This window comes from Engystomops pustulosus, chromosome 4 (assembly GCF_040894005.1).
Source record: "Engystomops pustulosus chromosome 4, aEngPut4.maternal, whole genome shotgun sequence".
Lineage (NCBI taxonomy): Eukaryota > Metazoa > Chordata > Amphibia > Anura > Leptodactylidae > Engystomops > Engystomops pustulosus.
The window spans coordinates 36,756,886-36,780,524 of NC_092414.1; the positions used below are offsets into that span (position 1 = coordinate 36,756,886).

Genomic DNA, 23,639 nt, shown 5'->3' on the forward strand with positions numbered 1-23,639 from the left:
TTTGTTTTTTCAATGTCTCCATTTTTCTCACCAGTCCTGGTATCTGAGCGGCCAGCTGCAGCTCTGGTGATGGCTCTGTGGGCTGCAGTTTGCTGCTGGGGTGTTGTTCCGGCCTGCTTGCAGTACTGGATCCTTTTGATACGCCATGACTGCTTTTACCTGGTACTGGACCTTGCGATTTTCGTACAAAGTTCTGTGACTTCTGGCATTTTGCAGTCATTGTCGCTGCTCGGGGGTCACAATCTCCTGAATGGAGTCCTGGATGACTTGCAGAGACGACACTGGTGGCATTTCTTGATCTGAATTCTTGGCTGCCTCTGGTCTCCTTCACAGCCTGCATTCCCCCAGACCTGGTGCGCTCAGCTGGTAACACCACACTCTGCTGCAGGTTCTCCTGGATTGTCTGCCTCTCCAGTGATGTTCTCCTCTGCCTGCCCGGGGTGGAGTTGGATTGTCCACCTGAGGCCTGGGATGGAGGCTGCTGCACTCTCTGCATGTTACTTGCCTTTGGACTTTCAGGCACTTTTGCTCTGCTCACAGATGATCCAACATTTTCACTGGTAGGTTGTTTTACCAGCTTCATGCTTCATGCTTCTTCATTGTCCACACAAACTTTCCTACTTGCACTGCCGACATTTGTTCCATTAACAGAAACTTTGGGATTAACATCCCTTGTTTGAGCTGGCTTGGTGTTATCTGCCGGATTAGGCCTTGGAGCCTGGGCCTTGCTTGGGGAACTTCCCAGCCCAGGGTGGCCCTGCCCTGGGCTGTCTCCAGACATCAGATTGGGTCAGGAGCTCAACTATCACACAACCTCACCTCTAGGAGGCAGTATTATAGTAGTTATATTCTTGTACATAGGGGGCAGTATTATAGTAGTTATATTCTTGTACATAGTGGGCAGTATTATAGTAGTTATATTCTTGTACATAGGAGGCAGTATTATAGTAGTTATATTCTTGTACATAGGGGCAGAATTATAGTAGTTATATTCTTATATATAGGGGGCAGTATTATAGTAGTTATTTTCTAGTACATAGGGAGCAGTATTATAGTAGTTATATTATATATAGGGGGCAGTATTATAGTAGTTATATTCTTGTACATAGGGGGCAGTATTATAGTAGTTATATTCTTGTACATAGGGGACAGTATTATAGTAAATATATTCTTGTACATAGGGGACAGTATTATAGTAAATGTATTCTTGTATATAGGGGGCAGTATTATAGTAGTTATATTCTTGTACATAGGGGGCAGTATTATAGTTGTTATATCGCTGTACATAGGAGGCAGTTTTATAGTAGTTACTTTTTTGTTTATCGGAGAAGGTATTGTAGTATTAAGTTGTGTTCTCTTAAAAAAGAAGGTTTATTCCTGTAGGTAGTATGAGTTTCTTTCTATGTGCTGTATATGTTCATTTAGACCTTCTATAAACAGTTTGTAACTCCACCCACATCACATGGACACGCCTACTTGTTTTGACCCCGCCCACAGAATGGGGCCACTTTAACAGTTTTTTCCAGGGCCACTTTAAATTCCCAGTTCGCCCCTGCCCACCGCATCCACACACATCCAGCCGGCTGCTTGAATGACAGGTGAGAGGGTCCATATCGGGGCATGTGTTGCTTAACACATGGGTATTTCATATGTTAATTGGTAATACCAAAACACAAAGAAAACAGTCACAGAATTACATTCCCAATGTTCTCTTATACATTGAATTCCGCATCTCTTTACTGAATAAACAATATAAAGATTCTACCTAAATTAACCCTTCATATGGAGTGGTATTTGTTCGAGACATGTCTCACCCTTCTGAAAGTGAGGTTTTACATATAAGACGTAATCTATATTACCTACGTGATGAAGATAATTTGTGGTGCATAAGTACAAGAATATTTTAAAAATATTAAAAATTAAAAAATGACATATATACAATTAACAAAAGAGTGCTAAAAACAGTGCAAGAATTATAATGCAATGTGCAGGTACAACGTGCAAATTAAAGTGATAAGTGCTATATGCATTGTGTCCTACTCTGTGGGATAAGCCCACGATTCATAAAAATTATTTATATACATACACAAATATACGTGTTAATTAGTGACATCAGATAAGACATGTACCAAGTTTTTACCTATTTGCAAGTGAACACCATATAGGGCATTTGGGTATTAGCAGGTAGTTGTCTTTGCCTATAGAAAATTAATACAAAAAAATGAAGAAATTTGACAATCGTATGCACTATTACACTACAACAACATGTGAATTCAAATAACATAACTATGAGTTTGACTTTTTTTTAGTTGGGATGTATCACATAGACATATTTCAATACTAGCTTGTACGTAAACAGTTAATGAGCATTTCAACATGTAAACTGTAATGTAAAGTATAGTTTGGATACAAAGACATCCGTGTCGGTAGTGGGCCTAAACTAAAAATCAGTCTCAAAGCATCACCATGTTGTCGGGATCCAATGTTACTTCAACACTGTCGTCGGTCTCCATGTTTATAGTTTATAAGTTGTTAGAGGTATGCTTGTAGATAACTCAGATAGCATCCATATGCTCAGGTCACCATAGGGACATAATATGCAGCACCTTCTGAATGGAGAAAGAGAAAGTAAGTAAAAACATGATAATTGAACATACAGACAAGCGTGACAGGTGCTGATAAAAACAAGAAAAGTTAATTTAAAAAAACCCAGTGTCAGAGAAATGGCGCATAGCTCAGGGTCTCATTAAGGCCTTGTGGATTCAATAGTGTGAGGGTCCAAATCCACCTCATTTCACATTGTGCTAATGTTTGTGCTACAGGGCCTCCCCTGATATTGTTTTTGATGTGGTCTATACCGCAGAGCTGGAGGAGTTTCGGATTGCATTGGTGGTGTTCCTTAAAGTGTCTGGCCACTGGGAGTCCGTCAGTGCAAAATTCAGGATTACTTGCTGCCTTGATGTCCTGTACATGCTCCCGTACCATAATTTTAAGTTCTCTAGTGGTCAGACCGATGTAGATCATGCCACAAGGAAATTGCAGGAAATTGTGTGTGTAATATTGTATTCTTTCTGACCTTCTGAATCTGTGAAAGTTTCAGTTTTGATGATATTAGGGCAGGCTACACAGCCGCCAAAAGGTTTGCATCCCCATTTTGGGCCTTTATTGTCAAGAGTGTGTTTACTTTCATGATGACTTTTGACTAATATATCCCGTAGGTTTTTCGACCTGCGTGCTGCCACACCTGGATGTAATGGGATATATTTTTGTAGCAGGCGGACAAGGGGGGGAATATTGTTTTATGGCCTAGATATATCCACGAGGCAGAAGCCCAGAGACAATTGCTGGATAAAACATGTTACAGGAAATTGAGGTACCACCTTTTATACAATTGAAAATTCCCACAATTCTCTGCAGCTTCCCCTATAAAACACCAGAGTTGCTGCTGGCCTGCAACTGTGGTGTTTCTTATAAGGTCAGAGCAGACAGACCATGCTGCAGGTAAGTAGAACATAACATTTATTACATAGTTTTACATTGTAACAGCACATTCCCTGGTTTTGGTACACAGCTCCCAGGTGGTAATACTAGACAGAAGAGAATAGAGCATTAGGTGGCCAGCCTAATGAGAGAAGTAGAATAAGAAGTCATTCACACTCATTCACACAGAAGTTTACCAAACCAGGAAACTAATGTACCACAACCAGAGTTACAGAAAACCAGTTTTTAATACTATAAAAACAACCTATGTCTTCTTCGCAGGATACACTATTGCACTTTATTGTCACGGAGATATGTATTTTCACACTCTATACAAATGTTGTATATGAACTCTGCAATGTCAATATTAATTTATACTTATGATGCTGTTATTTGTACACTTTGGGGCTCATTTACTATGGGTCCGAACGCCATACTTTAGACGGGTTACCCGAATATTGCCGTTTTGTGCCGAATTGCCCCGGGATTTTGGTGCACGCGATCGGATTGTGGCGCATCGGCGCTGGCTTTCACACGACAGAAATCGAGGGACATGGCCATCAGACAACCCTACAGAATCAGAAAAACCGTGCAATTTAAAAAACTATTTGTGTCGCAATATCAAGCACTTACATGCACCAGGAAGAAGAAGGTGAACTCCGGGCGCACAACCTTAGTGAATCCCAGCAGACCCGAATCCTCATCAGACAACGCGCAGCGGGATCGCGACTGGACCGGGTAAGTAAATGTGCCCCTTCATCTACTTAAACCACTATGTTAGGTGGTATGTGTTCACTTGTATTATTCTTGAAAAAGGTAGGTGCCACTAGCGAAAAGTTGCTGCTATGGAATAAACTTTACCCTTGAACTTTGATTGCTACCACGGAGTGCTGCCTATTTTTTGTATACATCTTCAATCTGTGCAAAGCATACTGGTTTATTCACACGTGTCATAATATACATATATATACATATATATAATATATATACATATATATATATATATATTTATTATATATCTATATATATATATATATATATATATATATATATATATATATATACACACACACAGACAAAGGGTTTGGGCGTTAGTACTATTATATCCCCACAGGATATTTACAGGATAGTAGTAGTATTCTGATATCCCCAAACTATGAATAAAGGATGGGAGGAGTAGTGTAATGTATATGAAGGGATAATGCAATTTATAGGATAAGAGTAGTAGTACTGTGATATCCCTATAATATAGATACAAGATAAAAGAAGTAATACTGATATTTCCATACTATATTTATAGGACATGCGGTAGACCAGTTACTACCACATTGATAAATGGGCTTTCCTTTTTTTCTGGAAATAGTTCATAAATGGTAAATGACAACTTATATCCTAGTTCTACTAAAACTGCTCAGTTTTTGCAAGTAGGTCATTGTTGCCATGGTAACTGCAGTCTAGTAAACATGGCCAAGGAACATCTTGGGATAGAACACTTGCTATTATGATGTCACAATGGGTATGATGTCATAGACGCACCAGAAACCGACCAATCAAAAGCAAGGTGTTGCAGCCACACCCATCTAATCTAACCAATCAGGAGAAGCTATTGTTACTGGCCAATCAGAAGTAAGATTCTACAGCTCTACCAAGCTGGACCGACCAATCAGGAGTAATCTTCTGAAGTCCCGCCCACCTGCCAGGGTATAAATACCGGCGAGCGACAGGCACTCAGGTCATTCTGCAGGTGGCAGAGCTAGGAGAAGGATGTGGAAACCTGGTCACCTGTACCACAGGACCCCAAGACCTTACCAAAAGGCATAGATGAATAAAGAACAGGAATGAAGGTAAGTGCTCAGGCCCTTATCTTGGAGGGGGATGGCAATTGTCATAGATTTTACACAATTTCCTTGTATACATTGTAGTAGTAGTATGATATCCCCATTCTATATATATATATATAGGATATAAGTAGTAGTACTGTGATATCCCCATGCTATATATATTGGATAGGAAGAGTAGTACTATAATATCCAAGTACTCAGGTCAGATTAAGACTGCCATGGGCCTTAGGCTGTATGAGTATTCTAACTCCTACAAGTCTTAAATTCACTACATTCTGGAATTCACCTACACATGGTGCTAGAATTAAGCTTTGCGGGGAATGGAGAATATGTCCCTTTTGCCTGCTACAATCTGACCTTTTAGTACCTTTAGAGGACCTTCAAAGGTCCTGAAATGGCTCTTGTGTACATGTGTATTGAGAGCTGGAACATGTATATATGATGGTTTCATGAGTGAAGATCATTCTCAGTATCAAATTTAATTGGTGGTCAGGGTGGCCTAGGCCCCCATGAGGCTTGGGACCTGAGCCACCACTCAAACTGCCTATATTATAATCAACATCTGCAAGTACTATTTATAAAGGATATATATATATATATATATATATATATATATATATATATATATATATATATATATAGTAATATGATATCACCATACAGTATATACAGGATATGAGTAGTGGTATTAGCCCCCATACTATATAAAGTATAAGACTAATAGTACTGTGATATTCCCATGATATATAAAGGATCGGAGTAGTAGTCCTGTGACATCCCCATACTATATATACAGGATAGGAGGAGTGCTGTGATATCTCCATCCTATATATACAAGATAGAAGGAGCAGTACTGTGATATCTCCATACTATATATACAAGATAGGAGTAGTAGTCCTGTGACATCCCCATACTATGTATACAGGATAGGAGAAGTGCTGTGATATCCATACACTATATATTCAGAATAAGAGAAGCAATACTATACTCAGGGCAGATTAACATTGCTATGGGCCCTGGGCTGTATGAATATTATAGCTCCTAGTGGTTTCAAGACCTTTAGAGGACCTTCAAAGGTCCTGAAATGACCCTTGTATACTTGTGTGTTGTGAGCAGGAACATATATATATATATATCTATCTATATATATATGTGTGTGTGTGTGTGTGTATGTATTTACAAGGATTTCATGAGTGAAGGTCTGCCTCGGTATCAAATTTAATTGATGGTTAAGCAGGCCGTGGGCCTCCAAAAGGTTTAGGTCCCCTGGTTACCATCAAAACTGCCTATTTTACAATCCACTAATGCTAGTACTGTATATACAGGATATAAATAGTTAGTAGTACGATAACACCATAGTATATAAACACAATAGGAGTAGTAGTCCTGTGATATTCCCAAACTATATCTAAATGATGGGAGTAGTAGTGTGATATCTCTATACCATAAATACAGGATGAGTAGTAGTACTGTGATATATCCCAGTACTATATATACAGGCTAGAAATAACATTAGTATGCTATTCCCATAATATATATTCAGGCTAGGAGTACTATTACTATGATATCACTAAATATACAGAATAGGAGGAGTAGAACTGTCAACACATTAGATTTATAGGTGTTCATATTTTACTGGAAATAAGTTATAAATGGTAAATGTTATGTAATACTGACACTAAAATCTTTATTTGACAACTTATAATAACAACTTATCCTAGTTCTACTAAAACTGCTTATTTTTGCATGTTAGCCATGGCCGCCATAGTAACTGCAGTCCAGTAAACATGGCCAAGCAACATGTTGGGATAGAACACTGGCTATTATGTAGTCACAAAGTGTATGATGTCATAGACGTTCAATCAGGAGCAATATTCTGAAGTACTGCTTACCTTTCAGGGTATGAATATCGGTGCATTCGAGTCATTCTTTAGGTGGCAGAGCTAGGAGAAGGACGTGGAGACCTGGTCTCCTGGATCACAAGAGACCTCAAGACCTGGACTGAAGTCCTAGATGATGAAAGAACAGGAAGAAGGTAAGTGCTCAGGCCCTTATCTTGGCGGGGAGGGCAGTTGTTGTCATACATTTTAGACAATTTCCTAAATTGTAGTAGTAGTATGATATCTATCTATATATACAGGATAGGAGTCGATGAAATGTGATATATATAGTATATACTATACTATATATATACTGTATATATACTATATATGAAGGATAGGAATAGTAGTACTGTGAGATGTATAAATATTATAGCCTCTACAAGTATTAAATTCACTTCCTACATTTGGTGCTAGAATCGAGCTTTGTGGGGAATGTAAGATTTGTCCATTCTGCGGGCTACAATCTGCGGGACCTGTGCCACAAACCAAACTGCCTATATAATAATTGACTACTGGCTATAATACTTTTACAGGATATAGATAGTAGTAGTGGTATCTGGATAGATAGATAGTATATTGTATTATAATAGTAATAGCACTTTGATATTCCCATGATATATATACAGGATCGTAGTAGTAGTCCTATGACTATATCCCTATACTATACAGTATATACAGGATAGGACAAGGGCTGTGATATCCATGTACTACAAATTCAGAATAAGAGAAGCAGTACTGTGATATCCACATAGGAGTAGGATAGGAGTAATAGTACTGTGATATCCACAAACTATGTATATACAGGATCAGAGTAGTAATACTCAGGTCTTTGACCAGTTAAGTTATCAGAGTTGCAAGGTATATTATACTTTGTCCACATATTTGGTAAATTTTAGTTAAAAGGTTATTTCTACTAAAATGGTAGAATATTCACCTATTTTGGTGATGGCTAGGACTGCTGTAGAAGTATATGGGGGAGGCTGTATGTTTTGTTTTTTAAAAGGTGAATTTTAATTACTTTCCAATTAATTTTAACTGGTTTTCCATAAGCATTAACACGTCTTAACCTAATCACTATGTGTATGGTTTTGCATTGTAGTATGGAGGGAATTCATCATACACTGGCACATTACCCCACATTTGTCAAAAACAATGCAAACTGCACTATGCACTATGCTTGTCAAGTCTGCAGGATGAGAACCATAGGCAACTCTCAGGCTGGGTCTGTCACTACAGAAACGAATGGAGCAGCCAGTGCATATGTGACTGGCAGCTCTCCTCATCACGGGTTTTGACATTCTCAGTTTTCATGTTCCATACAAGACCGTTAATGATCATGAAGTTAGACCCTATCCTTTGGATAGGGTCTAACTTGTATGTACCTGGAGAAATCCTTTAATTGGTTTTCCATAACCTATACAAAACGCAATCAATGACCTTGTAACTGGTTCTGTATTTTACTATGAGATAATTTTATCATACTCTGGCACATTTAATAAGGGCCCCGCGGGACCGCACTTTCGTCGGACATCTCGATGATGTCTGATTTTTGCCGCTGGGACATGGATTTAAAAGGCATTTTTTGACGCATGTGATTGAATTTTGGCGCCACAAATTGGGGGAAGGGCCATTGGAGGATCCGACAGATTCGGACAAACCGCAGGATTTGACTTCAAAATTGATGCAGGCACTAAAACCTGCATCAGTTCATATAGCTGTTCCAGCCCTAGTGTGCGCTGTCAGACTACTTGGCTACTCCCAGAGCTGGCTGTCAGACTCCAGGGCCACCACCATAGTAGGATGTTAGACTCCTGGGCCACCCCTACAGTCAGCTATCAGTACCACTGGTCACTCTGAGAGCAGGCTATCTCTGTCAGCGTCATAGAACTAGATGGAGCAGCCAGTGCATGCGGGACTGGCTGCTCTCCTCTTCACGGTTACGACGTGCTCCGTTTTCGTGTTCCATATTGAGTCCCATCACTGAGACTTTTAACGATCAAGAAGTCACCTCCAGTCCTCTGGATAGGTGCTAACTTGTATGTCACTGGAGAACCCCTTTACTTGGTTTTCCGTTAACATTACAAAGCGTAACCAAATGACTTTGTATCTGGTTCTGTATTGTACTATGGGAGGAATTTATCATAATCTGGCACATCGTGCGCTATTGTATGATGAAAACGCTGGCACCGGATATATCAGCATGCCAGATATATCAGAAGGGTCCAGCCTCTTTAATTATTTAGCATTTGGCGGCTCGGCGTACATCTTTATGAAATACCATACCTGACTTAAAGTTGTGCTAAAACCTGCGCCTGTGCGGACCCCTGGAACATCATCGGGGCTGGATGGAAGACTTCTGCGTCACCCCCAGATCGGCCTGTAAGGCTCTGAGGCCTACCACAGTGCGAGCTGTTAGACCATTGGGCTACCCCAAAAGCAGGCTGGAAGACACCTGTGTCAGCCCCTGAGCAAGCTGTAAGACTGCTGTTTCATATCCCATTTCCAGATGTAAGTCTCCTGGTTTCACCAACAGTTCGAGCTGTAAGTCACCCAGGTCCACCCCAGTATGAGCTGTAAGACTCCTGGGTCACCTCAAGAGTAGGGCTACAAGACACCTTGCCCAACCCCAGTACGAGCTGTAAGACTCCAGGGCTACCTCCAGAGCAGGACTGTAAGACACCAAGGCCACCCCCAGGTTCAGCATAGCGCAGGTTGAGTGTAGAAATCATAATAGTGTTTAGAATGTAAAGTAGAAAGTCTTTGACCAGTTCAGTTAGCAGAGTTGCAAGGTATATGGTCCTGTTACTTTGGCCACCTTTTTGGTAAATTGATTAAAGGTTATTTCTACTAAAATGGTAGAATATTCATCTATTTTGGTGATGGTTAGGACGGCTGTAGGGGTTTATGGAGGAGGCCGTACTTTTTGTTTTTTAATAGGTGAACTTTAATCAATTTCCATTTCATTGTAATGAGTTTCCTTGAAATATCTACAGGGCGTTACTCAATCAGCTCGTATATGGTTTGCATTGTACTATGGAGGGAATTTAACATACGCTAGCATCATGCTCTGTTGTATGATGAAAATCCCAAACCTCCTCCTCCCAAAAACATCAGGAGGGTTCCTCTTAATTTACCCAGAGGCTAGTGGCCTTGGCATACATCTCTATGCAGGGCCTTTGCTGGCGTAGAATTGCGCTAAAACCTGCATCAGTTCATAACGCTGTTCCAGCCCTAGTGTGCGCTGTCAGACTACTTGGCTACTCCCAGAGCTGGTTGTAAGACTCCAGGGCCACCACCATAGTAGGCTGTTAGACTCCCGGGCCACCCCTACAGTCAGCTTTCGGTACCACTGGTCACTCTGAGAGCAGGCTATCTCTGTCAGCTTCATAGAACTAGATGGAGCAGCCAGTGCATGCGGGACTGGCTGCTCTGCTCTTCACGGTTACGACGTTCTCCGTTTTCGTGTTCCATATTGAGTCCCCTCACTGAGATGTTTAACGATCAAGAAGTCACCCCCAGTCCTCTGGATAGGTGCTAACTTGTATGTCACTGGAGAACCCCTTTACTTGGTTTTCCGTTAACCTTACAAAGTGTAACCAAATGACTTTGTATCTGGTTCTGTATTGTACTATGGGAGGATTTTATCATACTCTGGCACATTCTGCGCTATTGTATGATGAAAACGCTGGCATCGGATATATCAGCATACCAGATATATCAGAAGGGTCCAGCCTCTTTAATTATTTAACATTTGGCAGCATTGGCGTACATCTTTATGAAATACCCTAACTGACTTAAAGTTGTGCTAAAACCTGCGCCTGTGCGGACCCCTGGAACACCATCGGGGCCGGATGGAAGACTTCTGCGTCACCCCCAGATCGGCCTGTAAGGCTCTGAGGCCTACCACAGTGCGAGCTGTTAGACCATTGGGCTACCCCAAAAGCAGGCTGGAAGACACCTGTGTCAGCCCCTGAGCAAGCTGTAAGACTGCTGTTTCATATCCCATTTCCAGATGTAAGTCTCCTGGTTTCACCAACAGTTCGAGCTGTAAGTCACCCAGGTCCACCCCAGTATGAGCTGTAAGACTCCTGGGTCACCTCAAGAGTAGGGCTACAAGACACCTTGCCCAACCCCAGTACGAGCTGTAAGACTCCAGGGCTACCTCCAGAGCAGGACTGTAAGACACCAAGGCCACCCCCAGGTTCAGCATAGCGCAGGTTGAGTGTAGAAATCATAATAGTGTTTAGAATGTAAAGTAGAAAGTCTTTGACCAGTTCAGTTAGCAGAGTTGCAAGGTATATGGTCCTGTTACTTTGGCCACCTTTTTGGTAAATTGATTAAAGGTTATTTCTACTAAAATGGTAGAATATTCATCTATTTTGGTGATGGTTAGGACGGCTGTAGGGGTTTATGGAGGAGGCCGTACTTTTTGTTTTTTAATAGGTGAACTTTAATCAATTTACATTTCATTGTAATGGGTTTCCTTGAAATATCTACAGGGCGTTACTCAATCACCTCGTATATGGTTTGCATTGTACTATGGAGGGAATTTATCATACGCTAGCATCATGCTCTGTTGTATGATGAAAATCCCAAACCTCCTCCTCCCAAAAACATCAGGAGGGTTCCTCTTAATTTACCCAGAGGCTAGTGGCCCTGGCATACATCTCTATGCAGGGCCTTTGCTGGCGTAGAATTGCGCAAAAACCTGCATCAGTTCATAACGCTGTTCCAGCCCTAGTGTGCGCTGTCAGACTACTTGGCTACTCCAAGAGCTGGCTGTAAGACTCCAGGGCCACCACCATAGTAGGCTGTTAGACTCCCGGGCCACCCCTACAGTCAGCTTTCGGTACCACTGGTCACTCTGAGAGCAGGCTATCTCTGTCAGCTTCATAGAACTAGATGGAGCAGCCAGTGCATGCAGGACTGGCTGCTCTGCTCTTCACGGCTACGACGTGCTCCGTTTTCGTGTTCCATATTGAGTCCCCTCACTGAGATGTTTAACGATCAAGAAGTCACCCCCAGTCCTCTGGATAGGTGCTAACTTGTATGTCACTGGAGAACCCCTTTACTTGGTTTTCCGTTAACCTTACAAAGTGTAACCAAATGACTTTGTATCTGGTTCTGTATTGTACTATGGGAGGATTTTATCATACTCTGGCACATTGTGCGCTATTGTATGATGAAAACGCTGGCATCGGATATATCAGCATACCAGATATATCAGAAGGGTCCAGCCTCTTTAATTATTTAACATTTGGCGGCATTGGCGTACATCTTTATGAAATACCCTACCTGACTTAAAGTTGTGCTAAAACCTGCGCCTGTGCGGACCCCTGGAACACCATCGGGGCCGGATGGAAGACTTCTGCGTCACCCCCAGATCGGCCTGTAAGGCTCTGAGGCCTACCACAGTGCGAGCTGTTAGACCATTGGGCTACCCCAAAAGCAGGCTGGAAGACACCTGTGTCAGCCCCTGAGCAAGCTGTTAGACTGCTGTTTCATATCCCATTTCCAGCTGTAAGTCTCCTGGTTTCACCAACAGTTCGAGCTGTAAGTCACCCAGGTCCACCCCAGTATGAGCTGTAAGACTCCTGGGTCACCTCAAGAGTAGGGCTACAAGACACCTTGCCCACCCCCAGTACGAGCTGTAAGACTCCAGGGCTACCTCCAGAGCAGGGCTGTAAGACACCAAGGCCACCCCCAGGTTCAGCATAGCGCAGGTTGAGTGTAGAAATCATAATAGGGTTTAGAATGTAAAGTAGAAAGTCTTTGACCAGTTCAGTTAGCAGAGTTGCAAGGTATATGGTCCTGTTACTTTGGCCACCTTTTTGGTAAATTGATTAAAGGTTATTTCTACTAAAATGGTAGAATATTCATCTATTTTGGTGATGGTTAGGACGGCTGTAGGGGTTTATGGAGGAGGCCGTACTTTTTGTTTTCTAATAGGTGAACTTTAATCAATTTCCATTTCATTGTAATGAATTTCCTTGAAATATCTACAGGGCGTTACTCAATCAGCTTGTATATGGTTTGCATTGTACTATGGAGGGAATTTATCATACGCTAGCATCATGCTCTGTTGTATGATGAAAACCCCAAACCTCCTCCTCCCAAAAACATCAGGAGGGTTCCTTTAAATTTACCCAGAGGCTAGTGGCGCTGGCATACATCTCTATGCAGGGCCTTTGCTGGCGTAGAATTGCGCTAAAACCTGCATCAGTTCATAATGCTGTTCCAGCCCTAGTGTGCGCTGTCAGACTACGTGGCTACTCCCAGAGCTGGCTTTCAGACTCCAGGGCCACCACCATAGTAGGCTGTTAGACTCCCGGGCCACCCCTACAGTCAGCTTTCGGTACCACTGGTCACTCTGAGAGCAGGCTATCTCTGTCAGCTTCATAGAACTAGATGGAGCAGCCAGTGCATGCGGGACTGGCTGCTCTGCTCTTCACGGTTACGACGTGCTCCGTTTTCGTGTTCCATATTGAGTCCCCTCACTGAGATGTTTAACGATCAAGAAGTCACCCCCAGTCCTCTGGATAGGTGCTAACTTGTATGTCACTGGAGAACCCCTTTACTTGGTTTTCCGTTAAACTTACAAAGTGTAACCAAATGACTTTGTATCTGGTTCTGTATTGTACTATGGGAGGATTTTATCATACTCTGGCACATTGTGCGCTATTGTATGATGAAAACGCTGGCATCGGATATATCAGCATACCAGATATATCAGAAGGGTCCAGCCTCTTTAATTATTTAACATTTGGCGGCATTGGCGTACATCTTTATGAAATACCCTTACTGACTTAAAGTTGTGCTAAAACCTGCGCCTGTGCGGACCCCTGGAACACCATCGGGGCCGGATGGAAGACTTCTGCGTCACCCCCAGATCGGCCTGTAAGGCTCTGAGGCCTACCACAATGCGAGCTGTTAGACCATTGGGCTACCCCAAAAGCAGGCTGGAAGACACCTGTGTCAGCCCCTGAGCAAGCTGTAAGACTGCTGTTTCATATCCCATTTCCAGCTGTAAGTCTCCTGGTTTCACCAACAGTTCGAGCTGTAAGTCACCCAGGTTCACCCCAGTATGAGCTGTAAGACTCCTGGGTCACCTCAAGAGTAGGGCTACAAGACACCTTGCCCACCCCCAGTACGAGCTGTAAGACTCCAGGGCTACCTCCAGAGCAGGACTGTAAGACACCAAGGCCACCCCCAGGTTCAGCATAGCGCAGGTTGAGTGTAGAAATCATAATAGGGTTTAGAATGTAAAGTAGAAAGTCTTTGACCAGTTCAGTTAGCAGAGTTGCAAGGTATATGGTCCTGTTACTTTGGCCACCTTTTTGGTAAATTGATTAAAGGTTATTTCTACTAAAATGGTAGAATATTCATCTATTTTGGTGATGGTTAGGACGGCTGTAGGGGTTTATGGAGGAGGCCGTACTTTTTGTTTTTTAATAGGTGAACTTTAATCAATTTCCATTTCATTGTAATGAGTTTCCTTGAAATATCTACAGGGCGTTACTCAATCAGCTCGTATATGGTTTGCATTGTACTATGGAGGGAATTTATCATACGCTAGCATCATGCTCTGTTGTATGATGAAAATCCCAAACCTCCTCCTCCCAAAAACATCAGGAGGGTTCCTCTTAATTTACCCAGAGGCTAGTGGCCTTGGCATACATCTCTATGCAGGGCCTTTGCTGGCGTAGAATTGCGCTAAAACCTGCATCAGTTCATAACGCTGTTCCAGCCCTAGTGTGCGCTGTCAGACTACTTGGCTACTCCCAGAGCTGGTTGTAAGACTCCAGGGCCACCACCATAGTAGGCTGTTAGACTCCCGGGCCACCCCTACAGTCAGCTTTCGGTACCACTGGTCACTCTGAGAGCAGGCTATCTCTGTCAGCTTCATAGAACTAGATGGAGCAGCCAGTGCATGCGGGACTGGCTGCTCTGCTCTTCACGGTTACGACGTTCTCCGTTTTCGTGTTCCATATTGAGTCCCCTCACTGAGATGTTTAACGATCAAGAAGTCACCCCCAGTCCTCTGGATAGGTGCTAACTTGTATGTCACTGGAGAACCCCTTTACTTGGTTTTCCGTTAACCTTACAAAGTGTAACCAAATGACTTTGTATCTGGTTCTGTATTGTACTATGGGAGGATTTTATCATACTCTGGCACATTGTGCGCTATTGTATGATGAAAACGCTGGCATCGGATATATCAGCATACCAGATATATCAGAAGGGTCCAGCCTCTTTAATTATTTAACATTTGGCAGCATTGGCGTACATCTTTATGAAATACCCTAACTGACTTAAAGTTGTGCTAAAACCTGCGCCTGTGCGGACCCCTGGAACACCATCGGGGCCGGATGGAAGACTTCTGCGTCACCCCCAGATCGGCCTGTAAGGCTCTGAGGCCTACCACAGTGCGAGCTGTTAGACCATTGGGCTACCCCAAAAGCAGGCTGGAAGACACCTGTGTCAGCCCCTGAGCAAGCTGTAAGACTGCTGTTTCATATCCCATTTCCAGATGTAAGTCTCCTGGTTTCACCAACAGTTCGAGCTGTAAGTCACCCAGGTCCACCCCAGTATGAGCTGTAAGACTCCTGGGTCACCTCAAGAGTAGGGCTACAAGACACCTTGCCCACCCCCAGTACGAGCTGTAAGACTCCTGGGCTACCTCCAGAGCAGGACTGTAAGACACCAAGGCCACCCCCAGGTTCAGCATAGCGCAGGTTGAGTGTAGAAATCATATTAGTGTTTAGAATGTAAAGTAGAAAGTCTTTGACCAGTTCAGTTAGCAGAGTTGCAAGGTATATGGTCCGGTTACTTTGGCCACCTTTTTGGTAAATTGATTAAAGGTTATTTCTACTAAAATGGTAGAATATTCATCTATTTTGGTGATGGTTAGGACGGCTGTAGGGGTTTATGGAGGAGGCCGTACTTTTTGTTTTTTAATAGGTGAACTTTAATCAATTTCCATTTCATTGTAATGAGTTTCCTTGAAATATCTACAGGGCGTTACTCAATCAGCTCGTATATGGTTTGCATTGTACTATGGAGGGAATTTATCATACGCTAGCATCATGCTCTGTTGTATGATGAAAATCCCAAACCTCCTCCTCCCAAAAACATCAGGAGGGTTCCTCTTAATTTACCCAGAGGCTAGTGGCCTTGGCATACATCTCTATGCAGGGCCTTTGCTGGCGTAGAATTGCGCTAAAACCTGCATCAGTTCATAACGCTGTTCCAGCCCTAGTGTGCGCTGTCAGACTACTTGGCTACTCCCAGAGCTGGTTGTAAGACTCCAGGGCCACCACCATAGTAGGCTGTTAGACTCCCGGGCCACCCCTACAGTCAGCTTTCTGTACCACTGGTCACTCTGAGAGCAGGCTATCTCTGTCAGCTTCATAGAACTAGATGGAGCAGCCAGTGCATGCGGGACTGGCTGCTCTGCTCTTCACGGTTACGACGTTCTCCGTTTTCGTGTTCCATATTGAGTCCCCTCACTGAGATGTTTAACGATCAAGAAGTCACCCCCAGTCCTCTGGATAGGTGCTAACTTGTATGTCACTGGAGAACCCCTTTACTTGGTTTTCCGTTAACCTTACAAAGTGTAACCAAATGACTTTGTATCTGGTTCTGTATTGTACTATGGGAGGATTTTATCATACTCTGGCACATTGTGCGCTATTGTATGATGAAAACGCTGGCATCGGATATATCAGCATACCAGATATATCAGAAGGGTCCAGCCTCTTTAATTATTTAACATTTGGCAGCATTGGCGTACATCTTTATGAAATACCCTAACTGACTTAAAGTTGTGCTAAAACCTGCGCCTGTGCGGACCCCTGGAACACCATCGGGGCCGGATGGAAGACTTCTGCGTCACCCCCAGATCGGCCTGTAAGGCTCTGAGGCCTACCACAATGCGAGCTGTTAGACCATTGGGCTACCCCAAAAGCAGGCTGGAAGACACCTGTGTCAGCCCCTGAACAAGCTGTAAGACTGCTGTTTCATATCCCATTTCCAGATGTAAGTCTCCTGGTTTCACCAACAGTTCGAGCTGTAAGTCACCCAGGTCCACCCCAGTATGAGCTGTAAGACTCCTGGGTCACCTCAAGAGTAGGGCTACAAGACACCTTGCCCAACCCCAGTACGAGCTGTAAGACTCCAGGGCTACCTCCAGAGCAGGACTGTAAGACACCAAGGCCACCCCCAGGTTCAGCATAGCGCAGGTTGAGTGTAGAAATCATAATAGTGTTTAGAATGTAAAGTAGAAAGTCTTTGACCAGTTCAGTTAGCAGAGTTGCAAGGTATATGGTCCTGTTACTTTGGCCACCTTTTTGGTAAATTGATTAAAGGTTATTTCTACTAAAATGGTAGAATATTCATCTATTTTGGTGATGGTTAGGACGGCTGTAGGGGTTTATGGAGGAGGCCGTACTTTTTGTTTTTTAATAGGTGAACTTTAATCAATTTACATTTCATTGTAATGGGTTTCCTTGAAATATCTACAGGGCGTTACTCAATCACCTCGTATATGGTTTGCATTGTACTATGGAGGGAATTTATCATACGCTAGCATCATGCTCTGTTGCATGATGAAAATCCCAAACCTCCTCCTCCCAAAAACATCAGGAGGGTTCCTCTTAATTTACCCAGAGGCTAGTGGCCCTGGCATACATCTCTATGCAGGGCCTTTGCTGGCGTAGAATTGCGCAAAAACCTGCATCAGTTCATAACGCTGTTCCAGCCCTAGTGTGCGCTGTCAGACTACTTGGCTACTCCAAGAGCTGGCTGTAAGACTCCAGGGCCACCACCATAGTAGGCTGTTAGACTCCCGGGCCACCCCTACAGTCAGCTTTCGGTACCACTGGTCACTCTGAGAGCAGGCTATCTCTGTCAGCTTCATAGAACTAGATGGAGCAGCCAGTGCATGCAGGACTGGCTGCTCTGCTCTTCACGGCTACGACGTGCTCCGTTTTCGTGTTCCATATTGAGTCCCCTCACTGAGATGTTTAACGATCAAGAAGTCACCCCCAGTCCTCTTGATAGGTGCTAACTTGTATGTCACTGGAGAACCCCTTTACTTGGTTTTCCGTTAACCTTACAAAGTGTAACCAAATGACTTTGTATCTGGTTCTGTATTGTACTATGGGAGGATTTTATCATACTCTGGCACATTGTGCGCTATTGTATGATGAAAACGCTGGCATCGGATATATCAGCATACCAGATATATCAGAAGGGTCCAGCCTCTTTAATTATTTAACATTTGGCGGCATTGGCGTACATCTTTATGAAATACCCTACCTGACTTAAAGTTGTGCTAAAACCTGCGCCTGTGCGGACCCCTGGAACACCATCGGGGCCGGATGGAAGACTTCTGCGTCACCCCCAGATCGGCCTGTAAGGCTCTGAGGCCTACCACAGTGCGAGCTGTTAGACCATTGGGCTACCCCAAAAGCAGGCTGGAAGACACCTGTGTCAGCCCCTGAGCAAGCTGTTAGACTGCTGTTTCATATCCCATTTCCAGCTGTAAGTCTCCTGGTTTCACCAACAGTTCGAGCTGTAAGTCACCCAGGTCCACCCCAGTATGAGCTGTAAGACTCCTGGGTCACCTCAAGAGTAGGGCTACAAGACACCTTGCCCACCCCCAGTACGAGCTGTAAGACTCCAGGGCTACCTCCAGAGCAGGACTGTAAGACACCAAGGCCACCCCCAGGTTCAGCATAGCGCAGGTTGAGTGTAGAAATCATAATAGGGTTTAGAATGTAAAGTAGAAAGTCTTTGACCAGTTCAGTTAGCAGAGTTGCAAGGTATATGGTCCTGTTACTTTGGCCACCTTTTTGGTAAATTGATTAAAGGTTATTTCTACTAAAATGGTAGAATATTCATCTATTTTGGTGATGGTTAGGACGGCTGTAGGGGTTTATGGAGGAGGCCGTACTTTTTGTTTTCTAATAGGTGAACTTTAATCAATTTCCATTTCATTGTAATGAGTTTCCTTGAAATATCTACAGGGCGTTACTCAATCAGCTTGTATATGGTTTGCATTGTACTATGGAGGGAATTTATCATACGCTAGCATCATGCTCTGTTGTATGATGAAAACCCCAAACCTCCTCCTCCCAAAAACATCAGGAGGGTTCCTCTTAATTTACCCAGAGGCTAGTGGCGCTGGCATACATCTCTATGCAGGGCCTTTGCTGGCGTAGAATTGCGCTAAAACCTGCATCAGTTCATAATGCTGTTCCAGCCCTAGTGTGCGCTGTCAGACTACGTGGCTACTCCCAGAGCTGGCTTTCAGACTCCAGGGCCACCACCATAGTAGGCTGTTAGACTCCCGGGCCACCCCTACAGTCAGCTTTCGGTACCACTGGTCACTCTGAGAGCAGGCTATCTCTGTCAGCTTCATAGAACTAGATGGAGCAGCCAGTGCATGCGGGACTGGCTGCTCTGCTCTTCACGGTTACGACGTGCTCCGTTTTCGTGTTCCATATTGAGTCCCCTCACTGAGATGTTTAACGATCAAGAAGTCACCCCCAGTCCTCTGGATAGGTGCTAACTTGTATGTCACTGGAGAACCCCTTTACTTGGTTTTCCGTTAACCTTACAAAGTGTAACCAAATGACTTTGTATCTGGTTCTGTATTGTACTATGGGAGGATTTTATCATACTCTGGCACATTGTGCGCTATTGTATGATGAAAACGCTGGCATCGGATATATCAGCATACCAGATATATCAGAAGGGTCCAGCCTCTTTAATTATTTAACATTTGGCGGCATTGGCGTACATCTTTATGAAATACCCTACCTGACTTAAAGTTGTGCTAAAACCTGCGCCTGTGCGGACCCCTGGAACACCATCGGGGCCGGATGGAAGACTTCTGCGTCACCCCCAGATCGGCCTGTAAGGCTCTGAGGCCTACCACAGTGTGAGCTGTTAGACCATTGGGCTACCCCAAAAGCAGGCTGGAAGACACCTGTGTCAGCCCCTGAGCAAGCTGTAAGACTGCTGTTTCATATCCCATTTCCAGCTGTAAGTCTCCTGGTTTCACCAACAGTTCGAGCTGTAAGTCACCCAGGTCCACCCCAGTATGAGCTGTAAGACTCCTGGGTCACCTCAAGAGTAGGGCTACAAGACACCTTGCCCACCCCCAGTACGAGCTGTAAGACTCCAGGGCTACCTCTAGAGCAGGGCTGTAAGACACCAAGGCCACCCCCAGGTTCAGCATAGCGCAGGTTGAGTGTAGAAATCATAATAGGGTTTAGAATGTAAAGTAGAAAGTCTTTGACCAGTTCAGTTAGCAGAGTTGCAAGGTATATGGTCCTGTTACTTTGGCCACCTTTTTGGTAAATTGATTAAAGGTTATTTCTACTAAAATGGTAGAATATTCATCTATTTTGGTGATGGTTAGGACGGCTGTAGGGGTTTATGGAGGAGGCCGTACTTTTTGTTTTTTAATAGGTGAACTTTAATCAATTTCCATTTCATTGTAATGAGTTTCCTTGAAATATCTACAGGGCGTTACTCAATCAGCTCGTATATGGTTTGCATTGTACTATGGAGGGAATTTATCATATGCTAGCATCATGCTCTGTTGTATGATGAAAACCCCAAACCTCCTCCTCCCAAAAACATCAGGAGGGTTCCTCTTAATTTACCCAGAGGCTAGTGGCGCTGGCATACATCTCTATGCAGGGCCTTTGCTGGCGTAGAATTGCGCTAAAACCTGCATCAGTTCATAATGCTGTTCCAGCCCTAGTGTGCGCTGTCAGACTACGTGGCTACTCCCAGAGCTGGCTTTCAGACTCCAGGGCCACCACCATAGTAGGCTGTTAGACTCCCGGGCCACCCCTACAGTCAGCTTTCGGTACCACTGGTCACTCTGAGAGCAGGCTATCTCTGTCAGCTTCATAGAACTAGATGGAGCAGCCAGTGCATGCGGGACTGGCTGCTCTGCTCTTCACGGTTACGACGTGCTCCGTTTTCGTGTTCCATATTGAGTCCCCTCACTGAGATGTTTAACGATCAAGAAGTCACCCCCAGTCCTCTGGATAGGTGCTAACTTGTATGTCACTGGAGAACCCCTTTACTTGGTTTTCCGTTAACCTTACAAAGTGTAACCAAATGACTTTGTATCTGGTTCTGTATTGTACTATGGGAGGATTTTATCATACTCTGGCACATTGTGCGCTATTGTATGATGAAAACGCTGGCATCGGATATATCAGCATACCAGATATATCAGAAGGGTCCAGCCTCTTTAATTATTTAACATTTGGCGGCATTGGCGTACATCTTTATGAAATACCCTTACTGACTTAAAGTTGTGCTAAAACCTGCGCCTGTGCGGACCCCTGGAACACCATCGGGGCCGGATGGAAGACTTCTGCGTCACCCCCAGATCGGCCTGTAAGGCTCTGAGGCCTACCACAGTGTGAGCTGTTAGACCATTGGGCTACCCCAAAAGCAGGCTGGAAGACACCTGTGTCAGCCCCTGAGCAAGCTGTTAGACTGCTGTTTCATATCCCATTTCCAGCTGTAAGTCTCCTGGTTTCACCAACAGTTCGAGCTGTAAGTCACCCAGGTCCACCCCAGTATGAGCTGTAAGACTCCTGGGTCACCTCAAGAGTAGGGCTACAAGACACCTTGCCCACCCCCAGTACGAGCTGTAAGACTCCAGGGCTACCTCTAGAGCAGGGCTGTAAGACACCAAGGCCACCCCCAGGTTCAGCATAGCGCAGGTTGAGTGTAGAAATCATAATAGGGTTTAGAATGTAAAGTAGAAAGTCTTTGACCAGTTCAGTTAGCAGAGTTGCAAGGTATATGGTCCTGTTACTTTGGCCACCTTTTTGGTAAATTGATTAAAGGTTATTTCTACTAAAATGGTAGAATATTCATCTATTTTGGTGATGGTTAGGACGGCTGTAGGGGTTTATGGAGGAGGCCGTACTTTTTGTTTTTTAATAGGTGAACTTTAATCAATTTCCATTTCATTGTAATGAGTTTCCTTGAAATATCTACAGGGCGTTACTCAATCAGCTCGTATATGGTTTGCATTGTACTATGGAGGGAATTTATCATATGCTAGCATCATGCTCTGTTGTATGATGAAAACCCCAAACCTCCTCCTCCCAAAAACATCAGGAGGGTTCCTCTTAATTTACCCAGAGGCTAGTGGCGCTGGCATACATCTCTATGCAGGGCCTTTGCTGGCGTAGAATTGCGCTAAAACCTGCATCAGTTCATAATGCTGTTCCAGCCCTAGTGTGCGCTGTCAGACTACGTGGCTACTCCCAGAGCTGGCTTTCAGACTCCAGGGCCACCACCATAGTAGGCTGTTAGACTCCCGGGCCACCCCTACAGTCAGCTTTCGGTACCACTGGTCACTCTGAGAGCAGGCTATCTCTGTCAGCTTCATAGAACTAGATGGAGCAGCCAGTGCATGCGGGACTGGCTGCTCTGCTCTTCACGGTTACGACGTGCTCCGTTTTCGTGTTCCATATTGAGTCCCCTCACTGAGATGTTTAACGATCAAGAAGTCACCCCCAGTCCTCTGGATAGGTGCTAACTTGTATGTCACTGGAGAACCCCTTTACTTGGTTTTCCGTTAACCTTACAAAGTGTAACCAAATGACTTTGTATCTGGTTCTGTATTGTACTATGGGAGGATTTTATCATACTCTGGCACATTGTGCGCTATTGTATGATGAAAACGCTGGCATCGGATATATCAGCATACCAGATATATCAGAAGGGTCCAGCCTCTTTAATTATTTAACATTTGGCGGCATTGGCGTACATCTTTATGAAATACCCTACCTGACTTAAAGTTGTGCTAAAACCTGCGCCTGTGCGGACCCCTGGAACACCATCGGGGCCGGATGGAAGACTTCTGCGTCACCCCCAGATCGGCCTGTAAGGCTCTGAGGCCTACCACAGTGTGAGCTGTTAGACCATTGGGCTACCCCAAAAGCAGGCTGGAAGACACCTGTGTCAGCCCCTGAGCAAGCTGTTAGACTGCTGTTTCATATCCCATTTCCAGCTGTAAGTCTCCTGGTTTCACCAACAGTTCGAGCTGTAAGTCACCCAGGTCCACCCCAGTATGAGCTGTAAGACTCCTGGGTCACCTCAAGAGTAGGGCTACAAGACACCTTGCCCACCCCCAGTACGAGCTGTAAGACTCCAGGGCTACCTCCAGAGCAGGGCTGTAAGACACCAAGGCCACCCCCAGGTTCAGCATAGCGCAGGTTGAGTGTAGAAATCATAATAGGGTTTAGAATGTAAAGTAGAAAGTCTTTGACCAGTTCAGTTAGCAGAGTTGCAAGGTATATGGTCCTGTTACTTTGGCCACCTTTTTGGTAAATTGATTAAAGGTTATTTCTACTAAAATGGTAGAATATTCATCTATTTTGGTGAT

General features: G+C 44.0%; 1 protein-coding gene across 1 annotated transcript in view; it reads left to right on the top strand.

The window, feature by feature from the left end:
• The first annotated feature begins 5,228 nt into the window (after positions 1-5,228).
• LOC140126350 (protocadherin gamma-C5-like) overlaps positions 5,229-23,639 on the top strand; it is a 164,922-nt gene continuing 146,511 nt past the window's right edge. The window contains exons 1-2 of the mRNA XM_072145720.1: positions 5,229-5,324; positions 7,221-7,356. The gene's annotated coding sequence lies outside the window, so the exon portion shown is untranslated. The remainder of the gene's footprint in view (positions 5,325-7,220; positions 7,357-23,639) is intronic.